Source organism: Peromyscus californicus, unplaced genomic scaffold (assembly GCF_007827085.1).
Source record: "Peromyscus californicus insignis strain IS unplaced genomic scaffold, ASM782708v3 Scaffold_3__1_contigs__length_106647218, whole genome shotgun sequence".
Lineage (NCBI taxonomy): Eukaryota > Metazoa > Chordata > Mammalia > Rodentia > Cricetidae > Peromyscus > Peromyscus californicus.
In genome coordinates this window covers 42225229-42238302 of record NW_026294551.1, presented here as the reverse complement: position 1 = coordinate 42238302, position 13074 = coordinate 42225229, and the positions used below count along the sequence as shown (strand labels likewise).

The following is a 13074-nucleotide window of genomic DNA, read 5'->3' as shown; positions in this document are numbered from 1 at the left end:
TTTCACACTAGCAAAACCAGGCCCATCTTCAGCTGTCTTCATTATTTGGGCCCATTCTTTCTGCACAGCTGTTGAGTTTCTGAAGGTGGAGGTTCAGTTGGACATGCCTCCCTGTGTTCTCTGGCTATGAGTCATCTGAGCCTGGAGGTCTGAACTAATAAAGCGCCCAGCTGTCCTTGTTTTTCCTTGCTGGGCTTTACATTCCCCTTAGTGCTTCTGTTCAGCTTTAAACACCAAGCTCTCAGTGGATACCATTACATGACACCATTTGCTCTGAACAGTGACGTCTTTCCGTCCCCATTCCACAAACAACACTGCTTTCCCCGTTTTTGTTATTTTCCCAAGATTCATTAGTTTAGGATTTTCTTGGATCTAGGTGACAGAAACCCATTCATAAATAAAAAGAAGCTTGCCAAATGGCAAATTCATCAAAGTTTCAATCTGTTGAAAGACCAAGTTTGCCAAATGTACCAAAATTTGCATACTTATCAAAGTGGTTTTTGTTGGGTGCACCATCAGAGCTGGGCTCTGAACACTGTGCTCCTGGGCCTCCAGACTCTCACTCACCTTCAGCCCATTTCCTCTTAGTCAGACTCTTGCTCCTGCTGCCCCTCAGGTTCCCACCCAGTGTACTTGGCAGCTGGAGCACAGACTCTTCTCTTTCTCCCTTGTCTCCACTGTTCTGGCTACTTCCAGCTGGAGCATCATGGCCTAGAATAGGCTGTTTTAAACTACCGTTATGAGAACAAATGGAAATCGGTCACTTAGAGCTCTATAGAAATTTCCCAGCTGGGTGTGGTGGTGAATGCTTTTAACCCCCCGCATTTGAGAAGGCAGAGGCAGGTGGATCTCTGTGAGTTCAAGGCCAGCCTGCTCTATATATTGAGTTCCAGGACACAGGAGAGATTCTGTCTCAAAAACCCAATAAATAAAAAAATAAAAATAAAAAGTTAAAAATCCCAAAGCTACTAACTGCCATTTTTTTCAAATAGGTCCATTTTGTAAGTTAGATGAGATACTTAAGGGCAGATTTGAGAAAATACCAAATATCAAACAAGTAATGACTAACTGACCTTCAAATTCAGCTGGACTAAAATTTCCAGTGAATGTGAAAACCTGTGGACTTTCCCAACTGTTTTATAGTTTCAAATCTGGTTTGGAAAGCATAAAGTATTGGTTTCTAGACTGGGGATCTATCTGCATGACCAAGAATGTAGATCGGTGCTTTTGGTATCATACCCCAATGTCTGGTACTGCTCTTTGGATACAGCTTTGTGGACTTCTGTGCCTTGAGAGCACGATACCTGTATGGAACCATCTCACAGAAGGATGCCCTTCCCTGACCATCCTAAATAAAATACAGATGCAAGTCTTAGTATAATATACTTTTCTGCTATAATTCCTTAAAAGACTAAATAAACTAAAAAGCCTTAGTTTTTTCCAACTTGAACATTTCTTAAAATGCTGTTAAGGGGGAAATATGTGTTAATTTAACCATCTATTTTCAAGTATGCAGTACACTGTCAACCATGTGCAATGCACACTGGTGAATTGTGCTTCTGACAAATAGTCCCACTTCAGATTGTACAAGCTTTTCAATCAAGCACAGCATCCACTCTGAAGACTGCAACGTAGTTTCCCCTCCCCCACCCACTGCCATGTATGCAGACCTGGGCTCAGGGAGTCAGCACTTTGATTCTCAAGGACTGCATTGAGGTAATATCTGTGTCATTAGGCTTTGACTCATTGGAGATATATATGAATTAAAGATGTGATTATTTTTATTTTGTGTATATGATCCCCTAGAACTAGAGCTATAGATAGTTGTGAGCCACCATGTGGGTGCTGGGAATTGAACGCAGGTCCTCTGCAAGAGCAACAAATGCTCTTAACTGCTGATCCATTTCTGAAGCCTCCAGTTTTACGTTGTTATATTTACCATCTCCCCATTATTTATATGAGAAAGTTCAAATGCATAGATGTAGGACTTTATAAACTCTGGCTCATCTCTTCTAATCTCATTTCTTTGATTCTTTGCAATCACTCACTTCTCCAAATGTACTAGGATATTAACCTTCACCAAGATTGTGCATTCTCCTTCCTTCTCTGGGGGGAAAAATCTTGATCCACCCTGCAAATGGCCACTTCTCTGAAGTCTTTCTTATAAGATTAAGAACTGTTTAAGGAAAATGGACTTGAATAGCCCATCTTTATGACACCCCCTACACCCACAAAACAACATCTAGTGGTAGGTGTTTTGTGAATGCATGCTGAGTGATGGCATGAAAACGGAACAGTGTTTACTGCAGATAAAACACTTAGTTAAGTGTGCTGTGGTTACATAAAATCCTGATCCCAACAAAGCTCATAGGACCTGAAATAAACACATTAAGAAAGCTTTTAAAAATCCCATTAGAGTTATAGCTGACATTCATGTTAGAAAAAAATCAAACATAGCACAAACCAGGGTATTATTCACTAATTATCTGGTGAATTTGGGAATACCTCAGTATCTCCATTTTGACCTACATTGTAAAGTTCAGTGCTATGGCCTTTCAAAAACTAATATGACTATTCTAAATGTCCTTTATCTACCTGTGGAGAGACTGAAAAGATGTACTTTGGGATTTATTTCTTTCAACTTGAAAGGCAATGATGGACACGTCACAAAGCAAATAAATAGCTTTGATCTGCACAAAAATGCCCTAAGAAAGCCTCCATCATAAAGGCAGGTACAAAGGAGGAAGCCTGTGTACCATGCACCCTAGAGGGAGCTCTGTTCCAGAAGGCAATGGCTCAGGGTCCATAGGCACAGTGCAGAAGGAGAGAAGTAGATCTGGTTCAGTGTTCACAGGAGACAGCAATCTCTACTGTTTGATTTGGGCCCTGGCTTAGTCACACAGAAAACCTTTAAAATCTCTCTGTGCTCTTGTTACCACAGATGGCTCTGAGCATATGTATAAATAGCTTGAGTTTGTTATGTGGAAGCCTGCTATTTGCACATGGGGTTTCCTATCTGGGAAGAGGCAGGTGGGGCCCACTGCAAACTTCTTACAGTAACTAAAAACCATTACTTAGGATGATTGACACCTCCTTCTGGGACAAGCAGATGTCACAGACAAAGCCTGGTTTGTGTGATTCCTCTGCCTAGTAGCATTTCTAATCTCTATTACCCCCTACTCCCTTATCCCTCCAAACCTTCCCCTTATCCTGGCCTTTCTTTACAGCAGATTAGGGGAGATTTAGTTTGCATTTTACTTGGAAATAACTTTTAAAACTTGAGGATTTAGTGGTTTAATTAAAAAGAAATCTACTTTTGGCTGGGCATGGTAGTGCACTCTTTTTTTGAGGGGGGAGGAGGGTTCAAGACAGGGTTTCTCTGTGTAGCCCTGTTGTCCTGGAACTCTGTAGACCAGGCTGGCCTTGAACTCAGAGATCCACCTGCCTCTGCCTCCCAAGTGCTGGGATTTAAGATGTGTGCCACCACTATCCGGCAGTAGCACACTCCTTGAATCCCAGTATTCGGGAGGCAGAGGCAGGAGGATCTCTGTGAGTTCTAGGCCAGCTAGGTCTACATAGCAAGTTCCAGGACAGCCAGGACTACACAGAGAGACCCTGTCTCAAAACAAAAAAAAACAACAAATAAAATAAGACAATAACAATAAAAACAACAGCCAAACAAAAAACCTACTTTTGTCACGCTGGCTTCAACAAACTGGCCACAGTGCAATCTGCTGTGTTCAGCTGTACATCTTCCTGTCAGCTAAGAAGCCGGCACTGCACACACTTGGTTGTGTATGAACTCGTATTCCTGGAGGAGATGCTTTAGCAGTCCGGGGGAAGGCCTGCAGCTTGCCTTTTGAGCAAGTACCCTCACGTAATGCCAATGCAGAGGACTTTAGGGAGCCCCCTGACACATAGAGGAAGCTTGTCATTGCTTTCTCATAATGGAGGCATGCTTGTTTAACTGCATGGAGATACCACAATCTACTTAACCATGTTTATCTTGATGGACTTTCTTATAGTTTCAATGTATTTACAATTTTAAAAAATGCTATGCTGTTTTGTCTTTTCTGTCTAGGATCCTTTTCACTTCTTGTGTGTCTGTGTGGTAATGTGTGTGCATGCATGTGTGTGCAGGTAAACTTGCTTGTATGTGCACATTTGGAGGCTAGAGGTTGACATTAGGTTTTCCTTCTGTTTCATTTTCTGAGACAGGACCTCTCAGTGAACCTGGAGCTGCCTATTTGGGCTAGACTAGTTGGCCAGCAAGTCATGGGGATCTGCCCATCTCCACCTTCCAGCACATGCCTCAGTGCCTGGCTTTGAGGGGAATTAGAAGTCAGAGTCTTTTGTTTTTTTTTTTTTGTTTTTCTAGACAGGGTTTCTCTGTGTAGCTTCGTGCCTTTCCTGGAACTCACTTTGTAGACCAGGCTGGCCTCGAACTCACAGAAATCTGCCTGCCTCTGCCTCCTAAGTGCTGGGATTAAAGGCGTGCGCCACCACCGCCCGGCAGAAGTCGGATTCTTATGCTTGCACTTTATCTAGTGAGCCATCTCCCCAGTCCACTTCTGCTTTTTGTAGGAAGGACCAGCTTCGCATACTTCACATCCAATACTTCACATCCAAGCACGAAGACATAACCTCATCTTCTCTCAAAAACGGCTCTTCTCCCTCTCCTTGCATTGATATTCTGAGAAACACCTATTTTTCTGGTCAAAGTGACGGCATTGGGGAGGTATTCCACCCATGCTATGATAATCTCATTGCTCTGGCTACAGTCACTGGGCTAGTGGGAACATCTCCCTGTAGATTATGCCCTTACTCACCCTGAGAAGATTTGCAGACATTTCCAGTCATATGGAAGGAGCTACTTGGGGAGAGTGAAGATGGTAAACAAGAAGATGAAAGATGGAGGTTGTGACAGGCCTTAAATTCCTAATCATAGCTGTCCCTCTGCCAGGGCGTGCGGGGGTGGGGGGTGGGGGGGATACACTTCGTGAGGTGTTTGGTAAACACAAGTGACAACTCGGTTGGGCATAGAATTTTTGAGCCCTAACCTTTCCCTCTCAAAAGACTGAAGATGTTGCTCCAGGGGATTGAGATATTTACTGCTGCTGTGAAAGTGAAAGCAATTCTGTATTTTTGTCCTTTGTAAGGGAATCTCTCCTTATTCCTGGTTGTGTGTGCGCGCGCACGCACACACACACACACACACACAGTGTTAATCCTTAAATTCAAAGCATTGTCATAGTAACACATAGCCATTCACTAGAACTTCATGTAAAATACTTGCAGTACAGAAATTTTAAAGTTTTACAGAATATAAGATTCTCCCGGTAAGATGCATCTTTTTTTTCTTATATTGCTAAAATGTTGCCTGTTGTAGCTATGGCAATCTGTCAATTATAAGCCCCATTTCAGAGACGTTAAAATTAAAAAAACACATAGTTAAATCTGTGAGAATCCAAAATCCCTTTTGCTCAGCTGTGTCCTTTTCAAGTATACCTGCCATTTGAATCTAAGGCTTTTGTTTTCAGCTTTCTCTGATGTTTTCTAAGTCAGTGTTCTTGGGGCTGGAGAGATGGCGCAGTGGTTAAAAGTGCTTGCTGCTTTTGTAGGGGACTCAAGTTCTGTTCCTAACACTCCCATCAGGTGGCTCAGAGTTGCCTCTAACTCCAGCTCCAGGGGCATGATGCCTCTGGCTTCCTCTGGCACCTGCAACTCAAGTGTACATCCCCCTCCCACCCCACATACACACATGAAACCACACAACACAAAACCTTAAATCACCGTTCTCTTCTGTGTACTGCCTTGTCATTATTTTCCAGATCTATTTTCTGCAACATCAACTGCCGTTTTCATACTTTAATGATGACTTACTGTCTTGAAAATCTTTGGCTTGACTTGAATACCTGAACCCCTTCAGCTGTTTCTCAGTCAGTGTTTTCATTCATCTCCATGTGTCCTATATTTTCTTGAAGCAGACAGTTTCTATAATATGAATTTCCTGTTATAATTCTTTTCAGAAATAGGCTTTTCTTTTAGCTCTTATTTACATCTCTCCTGCTGTTAGTATCTGTCCTTATAGGCTCCCGACTAAGAAGCCATCTTGCAGCCCTGGGGTCCTCACATGAAAGGGGGCACATGGGGCCTTTCAGGTTCTTTCTTCCAGTCCACCTGTTTGTAGTTAGAATCCCTGGCTCAGCTTTTAAGCTGGGGAGCTGGTTTATGTGCACAGCCGCCAGTTGTGGTTTCAAAGTCTTTTACTTATTAAGAAACTGCTGATCTGAGCAGGAATCTCGACATCTTGCCTCCTCGTCAGCTCACTGACAAGGAGAGTCTGGAATTATTTCTAGTTGTTTAGTTGTTAAAGAAAAGTGAGCGAGAAGCTGCAACCCTCAGCACATCACATACCCGTGGCTCTTCCAGCTCATAAACTTTTTAGTTGCTGACTTTATATCTGAAATACCTAATCATTCGGTCCCTGGATACACTGCATTGCTTAGAGCTATACTATGAATAGTATAGGGGAAGTGGTATTCATAAAGGGAAGGGCACTGTAACAGGATTCTTCCTGTCTTCTACACAAGATGACTGGGTTACCATCTTCTGGTAGGCCAGGTACACAGGTCTGTGAGGAAGGGTCAGAGGCATCCTACTGCCAGCTGGCCCTCGTTCATGGCAGTTACCTACTTAACAGTATTCAACTAGTATTTACAGAGAACCTTCCATGTGCCAGGCTCTGCTGAAAACACAGGGACTGCTGTGAAGAGAAGAAACAGAGTCTGTTCTGTGGACTCACATGTCAGCCAGAGTGCATGCAATAAACACACACACACACACACACACAGGAAGGGTATGTCAGGTCAGATGCAGATCAAAGTGTGTATATGGGGGAGAACTCAGGCAAGGCAGGGGAGAAGACTGTAGGATTGGGGAAGGGCTGCTCCCTCTAGGGCAGCCAGGGAAGGCTAAGGCTGTCTCTGTCAGTGGGCCAATGTTTGAGCAGTATTTCCAGTTTCTACACTCCTTCTCTGTTTCCATGTATATCTCTCCTGGAAGCAAAGGAAGGTGAATCATGATCACTCACTTTTAACCTGGATTACTTCAATAATTGTAATTTTAAATAGCCCAAGATGAGCATGGTGACACACTCCTGTAATCCTAATAGTTGAGGAGGAAGACTGAATTGGAGGCCAACCTGGGCTACATGGCAAGACCCTGGAGGTAGAAGGAAGTAATCATATACTCCATTGAGACAGGTCAAAGTTAACGAACAAAAATCCAGGCATAGCGTGCATATCTTGAATCCTAGTACTGTGAGTTCGAGGCCATCTTGGTCTACATAGTAAGTTCCAGAACAGCCAGAGATCCATAGTGAGATACATAGTGAAAAAAAAAAAAAAGAAACAAAACAAAACAAGCAAAACAAGCAAAGAACAAATCCTCTATGGTTGGCAATCTGGTCATTTTCAACTGTGTTTATTTTACTTGTAGATTTTGAGTTGGACTATAAATTATACTGCCAAGCATCCAGGTCTTTGGGGGAAGCACTTTAGAAATGCCTATCAAGGGTCATGAAAATGTTTCCCAAGGAGAGGGGAGGCATAGGGCATAGCAGGAAGGGGCTGGGCAGGGATGGGATGGTAGAGGGAGTGACGGTCAGCTGCTAAGACTCCTGGGATGTGACTTTCTTTGCTTCCTCCACCATGTGTTATAAGGCTATTTCTCTCCTGGACACTTTATGTCCTACTTGGGAAGTGACAGTCTGCTTAGTTTGTTTGTTTGTTTTCTCAAGACAGGGTTTCTCTGTGTAGCCCTGGCTGTTCTAGAACTCTCGCTGTAGACCAGGCTGGCCTCGGAAACTCACAGAGATCCACCTGCCTCTGCTTCCTGAGTGCTGGGATTAAAGGCATGCACCACTGCGGCTGGCTATGCTTACAGTTTTATGGAGAGTTAAAGAGGAAAAAAAAAAAGAGAACTCCATCTAGAAGCAGGTCAAATGTCCAGACAAATTTAGCAGCAGTGCCCCTTTCTTAAGGCAGCTATTATGCTGCTTCACACCGCTTGTGAGAAGCAAGGTAGCAGCAGATGGCACTAACTTCTGCTTTCACTGCAGACATAGAATAGGGAAAAGGAAATTTCCATGCCTGAGACTGGGGTTGTACTAAGGTTTCCAGCACCCAGACAGGCAAATGCCTGGACAGCTGCTTAGGGCAGATGGGTCCTTTGACAGCTTAATATTGCAGTTTTTGGTGACTCCTGTGTTGGGAAGGCCAACATGACACCATCTGTTTACTGATGAGCAGAATCCTCACTACCGGCAGGTAGTCACTGCTGAGTGAAATGCAAACCAAGAGGCAAGTTCATCCTTTCTAAGGATGAGCAGACTGGTGTGGCCAACCTTGCCTCTACAGCCTCAGGAAGCACAGCCTCTCCGTGTCCCTGTGAGGCGGGAGACTGGGAACAGTAGTAATCCCAGGAGGATCAAGATATAGAAATCCCACAAGATACATCATTCGATTAGAGAGTTCTTTTGTTCTACTTTTCTGACCAGAAAAAGGAATTCAGAGCCATCTATAAATACTAAAAACAAGCTTCCATGTATTAAAGTGAAAAACATTTGATATCATATTTTCTGCTAAAGGTTGGCAAGTGAGCAAGCAGTCTCAATGCTACCTTTCTTCCACGGTTGAGGTGTTCCTTCTCCAGAGGGAGTTGCCTATTTCCTGCATAGCTTTCCGGATACAGTTATGTGTGTATGTGTCTACTTATACCTGTAGCAAGGTGCATCAACATGCATATCACCACTTAAGTAAAAACACTGCAACAAGAGATATTTATAGTACACATACTGAGGAGGAGGAGGAGGAGGAGGAGGAGGAGTGCTCCAAGGTCTGAGATAACAGGTACAAGGCACCACCTCAAGCTTCCAATGTGGATTATAACATAGATGTGGAGTTTGTCTCTATAAGAGGTATCTGTGTTCACACAAATGGTGGCTGACCACACGTACCATTTTGCACATTGCCTTGCCCGCCCCCCCTTGAGAAATGGCTTTGTGTCAATAGAGGGAGCTCTTGTTGTCCTGCTGGTTTCATGTGAAAACAAAGACACTGAAAAGTCCTGCAGGAGGCAAACCTGGTACTTTTGCTGGCATATCCCAAACACATCTGACTTTAGGTCTTTGCTGGTCTAGGTGAGATTTCTCATCTGTGGACTACAGCCAGGACTAACTGGCATGGTTAGTTTCTGGGTGGTGTCTGTTCTAATGGTTTATCCTTAAGCCATACTGGTTATCTATTAAGTAATCTTTTTGTGCACGTGTGTGTTCTAGGAATTGAATCAGAGGTCCTGAACTACATCTCTAACCCTGAATAATCTGAGTGTCACCTTTTAGAAAATACTTTCTTAAAGACTGTTTTCTGGGCAAGGGGTATAGCTCAATGGGAGAGCATGTGCTTAGCAGGTGTGAGTCCATGCCCCCACCCCATTCATTCACTGTCTTCAGATGCTTTAGAGCACATGAAAAACAGGTAGTGCATGCTCAGGGAGGCAGGAATTCAGTACAGGTGGAGTGAACACTGCAGGAGAAAGGCTTATCTATACTGAGATGGGGTTAGTTTCACGACTCTCTGTGATGGTATTTTATTTGTGCACCCCAATAAAGTTTATCTGAAGATCAGAGGAAAAAGCCAGTCACTATATTAAACATAGAAGTCAGGCAATGGTAGCACACACCTTTAATTCTAGCATTCAGGAGACAGAGATCCATCCAGATCTCTGAGTTCAAGGCCACACTGGGAACAGAGCCAGGCGTGGTAGCACACGCCTTTAATTCCAGCACTAAGAAACTCTGTCTCAAAAACCAACAAAATGAAAAACAAACATCATGAGATTTGCCTATGGAAGGAGGTAGGCTTAGCTTTGAAGATTTACTGGATAATATTTGCTACAAAAGCACTGATTCTAGGGCCAATTATTATTTCCCCTCCTGAGGCAAGATCTTCCTGATTCCTCATACACATACATGTGAAGGATGGGGTGCCCATTCTGCTTGAAAGGACCTTTGTTGTCCCTTGGCTGGGATTAAAGGCGTGCGCCACCACCGCCCGACTTAATCCCAGCACTCAGCACTCGGAGGCAGAGGCAGGCGGATCTCTGTGAGTTCGAGGCCAGCCTGGTCTACAGAGACAGTGTTTCTGTGTAGCTCTGGCTGGTCAGGAACTTGCTATGTTCACCAGGCTAGCACTGAAATCACAAAAGTCTACTTGCCGCTGCCTCTTGAGTGTTGGGATTAAAGCCTTGTGACTATCTATGCCTGGCTCTCACTCTTGATCCTCCTGTCTGTGTGTTATGAACGCTAAGACGACAGGAATGTGCCACCACACCCAGCCATTTTGGCTTTTTATTTATTTATTTATTTATTTTTATTTTTATTATTTTTTTTAAAGATTTATTTATTATGTATACAGCATGTATACCTGCAGGCCAGAAGAGGGCACCAGATCTCGTTACAGATGGTTGTGAGCCACCATGTGGTTGCTGGGAATTGAACTCAGAACCTCTGGAAGAGCAGCCAGTGCTCTTAACCTCTGAGCCATCTCTCCAGCCCCCATTTTGGCTTTTTATATACATAGGAAGCTTATTCCTGCATCTCCCCCTTTCTCTATCTGCCTTTGCTTACTTTCTTTGCACAGTTTTCTTGCTGTTTCCTTCTGGCATCTTACTTGTCTTTCACAGGGAAGCCACTTGCTGAAATGTAGCTCTTGAGGAAAGAAGTTACTCAGCTAGGTTGCGCGGTGGTTTCAGTTTGGGTTAGGGCATCACATCAGCCTCTGCCATGTCCTCTGCTCAGGACACCCGTCCCTCAACTTGTATATTTCTTTGTCATTAGGGTCATTATGACAAGAAACTGCCTTAGGCCATAGCCCTGCTGAGTGCTGGCCATGTGACCACTTCTGTTCTGCAGCTGTCAATCTGCTTTCTGTCCCCCGACCTGCTTCCCCATTCCTGTGCTTACTCCCTTTGGGTATCACTCATTTGTGATGAGTACTGCCTTTTATGAAATACTGCTTTTGTCTTCTGCTGGGAAGGTGGAATTCTTTCCTCCTTCAGTCTGGTGAGCACACAGGTAGAGCAAGCTTTCGAATGGACTTGCCTCCTTGCGTTCTAAGGTTACAGTCTCCCTGGTCTACGGGTTTACATGTTGTGCAGTTTTGAGATGCATTCTCTCTGAATAGAATTTCTTAGAATATGCTTTAGGGAAAATCTAGAAAATAGTTATCAAGAACCCAACCCCTCTGCCCTCTGGATTTTCATCATTAATGCAGGTACAAATAAGATTACATGCCATACCACTATGCTTGTAAAACACACTGAATTGTGATGATCCCAACAATGATAAGAGACCTGACAATAAAGGACAAAGGCCAGAAAAAAATAAAAACCATTTTTCCTCATCAAACAAGTAGCAGGTTGTTAATTATAACTCTAAGTTGAAATTTCTTCTGGTTTTAGGAAAGAGAGATTAATACTTTATTACTAATTGATCTCCAAGTTCATAACAGAAAAACAAAGAATAAACTGGAAAAAAAGCCCTGCCATCTTGTCAACTTTCTTCTCCTTATATCTAGGAATTTTGAAGAAATCACAAATTCTTTCATAGGTTACAAGTAGGAGGCACACACCTAGGAATACGTATCTGCATGCTAGAAGAGAGCCACCGACGGGTTTGATTTCCGTCATGGGGAGAAGACATTTAATGCAGGTTAGAATTTACTAAACAAGAACTCAGACGGAGACAAGAATACTTCAATTCCTCAGGCAAAACCGACTGTATTCATTAGTACAAGTCTTCAAGTAATAGATAATGAGCTCTGACTTCTTCTATTGTCCATGCTTTGCCATGACTAAATATTTACAGGAAAACAAGCCTGCTTGTGTGAGTTAGGGATGTTTACTGTGGAGACTTCTGTCATAGTCTTCCACTCTTTGGTATGTTTCCTATCTTTACAGTTCTTTGGCAGATGCAGGGGGTCCATTTGGCCCCCAGACTACAGGATGGTGCTAGCCACACTCAGAGCCAGGCTCTTCCTTCTCAGCTACTGCCCCACATGCTAACTGTCTCTCATAGACACCCAGAAGTGTGCTTTATTAAGTCTTAGGCATCTCTCATCCAGTCAAGCTGACAATATGGATGAACCATCACAAAATCTACATATTTATTGATTTTTTTAAAATCAATTCTCTACATTCTGCTTTTTCTACCAGAAGATAACTAAGCATAATTCATAAGTTATATATACTTAAATGTAAAATATTTAAAAATCCATTTCTTTCTTTCTTTTCTTTGTAGAATACAAGGTTTAATAACAAAGAATAGTGTACTTAGGAGGCAAGGGCAGGTGGATCTCTGTGAATCTGAAGTCAGCCTGGTCTACATAGAGATCTTGTCCCAAACAAATAAAGACTGCTTACATTATACTATATACATTTTACCATCAAAAATAAAGACAGAAGAACTTGTAAGAACAGGTATGACACCAGCAAGGAGCCCTGAGCATTTCTGAGAACGTGGGAATGCCTTTCAGGAAGGAAAGAAACTGACACCTGTACCATTTGACACCATTGTTTTGTTGTGTGATCTTGTTCTCGCACCAAGATGGGGTGGGCGAAAGACAGCAAACCACAATGAGAACATTAAATTACGAGACGGCACTGCCCCAATACTTCATGGTCACTTAAGGAAAAAAAACTCCATCTCCAACATTTCAACAAACAACCTGACAAACTCTATCCCCCTGCCTAAAATTATTTACTGACTAGTCCCCATCACCCCAGGGGAATCTGTGGCCCATATTATTTTTAAAAACATTTATTATTTTTATGTGTATGTGTATAAGTGTCTTGCCTGCATATATGGCTGTGCACCATATGTGTGCATTGCCCACAGAGGACAGAAGAAGGCATCAGATTCCTGGAATTGGAGTTACTGATGGCTGTGAGCTTCCATTTGGATGCTGGGAATTGAACCTGGATCCTCTGGTAGAGTAGCAAGTGCTCTTAACA

General features: G+C 43.0%; 1 protein-coding gene across 1 annotated transcript in view; it reads right to left on the bottom strand.

The window, feature by feature from the left end:
• The window catches only part of Myo1d (myosin ID), a 313484-nt gene that overhangs the window by 69292 nt on the left and 231118 nt on the right, over nucleotides 1-13074 (bottom strand). The gene's annotated exons all lie outside the window — the stretch shown is intronic.